Here is a 2,810-nt window from a genome sequence, read left to right as displayed (position 1 = left end):
CCCCAGGTGATGCTGGAGAGACTCCTGACTCAGCCCAGGGGCAGGGCAAGCCACCTCTGCCACAGGGGAACAAGTGTGCCTGTTACTGTCACTACCCAGATCTATGTCCCTTATACCTGTAAGCACATCCCAGTTTTCCTTGGGAAACCCTCCAGACACCAACCAATTCTGGCATCAACTGGGTGTCCTACGATTCCATCCGATTCCGACACTAACTACCCGGAGTTGGCTTGACGCTCCGTAGGGTTTAGTCCCGTAATACTGGCCTGTCTTATGGTGCCGAGCTACCCACACTTTGGTCCGACTTGGCTACAAAGTTAGGGCTTCCCACAACCTGCCCCACTTCAGGTTCTGTAATTTGCTAGAATGACTCACAGGACTCAGGAGGGCACTTTCCTTACTCCTGCCATAATAAAGGATACAACTCAGGAACTGCCAAACGGAGGAGATGCACGGGGCGAGGCCAACACTTTGGGACACTAAGGTGGGCGGATCACCTGAGGTCAGGACTTCAAGAGCAGCCTGGTCAACATGGTGAAACCCCATCTCTATTCAAAATACAAAAATTAGCCGGGCGTTAAATTAGCTGGGCATGGTGGCGCAAACCTGTAGTTCCAGCTGCTTGGGAGGCTGAGGCATGAGAATCGCTCAAACCTGGAAGGCAGAGGTTACAGTGAGCTGAGATCACGCCACTGCACTCTGAGTGCAGAGTGAGACCCTGTCTCAAAAAAAAATTTTTTTTAATTCCATATACTAGTGACATGGAAGGAAAGTGCTGGGAAGGGAAGAGTGTGGTCCCTTTAAATGATACAGAAGAGGGGAAGGGAAGTGCTGGGTAGAGGAGGGCCTGGTCCCTGGCTGGGCTCCACCCCCAGCCTGTGCCCACGGACCTAGGTGAGGACAGGCATTTTTGTTTTCCTGCCCAAATATTGCATTTCCCAAGGTCATCCTAGCCTGCCACACCCCTATCTTGTGCCTGGAAAAATCCCCAAGACTGTAGCCGGAAGACACACAGGAGGCTGGATGTTAAGAGGAACACACGGACAGGCACGCCGGCAGGCCATCAACCAGAATGATGTAGAGTTTGGCTGGGGCAATTGGAGATCTCCAGCCACTGAGTGGTCCGACTCCAGGAGAAAACCATCTCCCTTCTGGCTCCCCCATCTGAGAGCTACTTCTACTCAATAAAACCTTGCACTCATTTGCCAAGACCATGTGTGATTCGATTCTTCCGGTACACCAAAGCAAGGACCACAGGACACAGAAAGCCCTCTGTTCTTTTTGTTGTTGTTGTTGAGACTGAGTCTCGCTCTGTCGCCCAGGCTGGAGGGCAGTGGTGCGATCTCAGCTCACTGCAAGCTCCACCTCCCGGGTTCACGCCATTCTCCTGCCTCAGCTTCCTGAGTAGCTGGGACTACAGGCGCCCGCCCCCACGCCCGGCTAATTTTTTGTATTTTTTTAGTAGAAAAGTGCTGGGATTACAGGCGTGAGCCACAGTGCCCGGCCCTCTGTTCTTTGATGAGGCAGGGGTCTAGTTGAGCTAACACGAACTGCCTATGGATGGCTAAACTGCTCACTTACTGGGTCTGCACTACCTTTATGAACTGTAACACTCACCGAGAAAGTCTGCCGCTTCACTCCTGAGGCCTGCGAGACCACAAACCCACCAGAAGAAAGAAACTCTGGACACACCATCTTTAAGAACTGTAACACTCACCGCAAGGGTCCGCGGCTTCATTCTTGAAGTCAGTAAGACCAAGAACCCACCAATTCCGGACACAGTAACACACGCCCACTGGGGCTTCAGGAGCTGTAAACATTCACCCCTAGGCAGTGCTGTGGGGTCGGAGATCCACAACCTGCCCATCTGTATGCTCCCCTAGAGGTCTGAGCAGAGGCAGCACTGAAGGAGCGAGCCACACCCCCACCACACGAGCTGCGTTCCACTAGTCAATAAAGTAGCAAAACCTATTTTTTGTTCCCTCCCAGAAAGACTTTGTGTACCCAGAAATCTGTGCACCCCCGGTGTGAAAACCTCCGAGTTTATCTACCTGACCTGGGAGCTAAAGACATTGAGGAAATCCTTTTCTATTTCAACCTTGTTGGCTCTCAGTGCTTACCTGAAGTAGAAGCTTTGCATTCCAGCAACAGCACTAAGGCAAAAGTTGTATTTAGTCAGAGGTTACATATAAGGGACTGCAGCAGAAAAAAAGAATCATAATGATAGAACTTAAAGCTCTTGTCCCCATTATGCCTGTAAAGCACAGTGACAAGCAAGTAATGAGCACCAAGACCGGGGCTGTCAGAACAGCCACGCATCACAAGCGTGAGCTGGGCTCATGCAGTTGGGCTCCAGGCTGTGATGCCGTGTCAGGGACCAAGTGACTTGGTGCAGAGGGGCCGCTGCTGAGCTAAGGCTCTGAACCAGAGCTTGTCATGGCCCAGAAATGAAATGCGAACCCCATGTCAGCCCTGGGCTGGCCCCAGGACCCACTTTAACGGCTCAGGGATTCCCCTGTGGGCTTCAGGCCCTGTGAGATGGAGGTGGAGGGTCCACGGGACCTCCCATGAGGTTGGGTGGGTGGGGAGGCTGCCAGTCATCCTGGGCGGCCACTCAAGCTCTCCATTCCCAGGCAGGAAGCTGCCATCTGGTGAAGAAATGGCAGAGAAAGGCTAAGAGTAGAGGGCGCGGCTGGGCAGGTTCTACCTTCCCTTCTGCCCAGTGCAACAGGAAGCCCCTGGAGAGAGGGACCTCTATTTGCAGATCCCTGAAGGTCCCACAGGGGAAAGAACACAAGATTTTGGAGTCG

The sequence above is a fragment of the Piliocolobus tephrosceles genome, chromosome 4 (assembly GCF_002776525.5).
Source record: "Piliocolobus tephrosceles isolate RC106 chromosome 4, ASM277652v3, whole genome shotgun sequence".
Taxonomy (NCBI): domain Eukaryota; kingdom Metazoa; phylum Chordata; class Mammalia; order Primates; family Cercopithecidae; genus Piliocolobus; species Piliocolobus tephrosceles.
Note: the sequence above shows the minus strand (reverse complement) of the source record.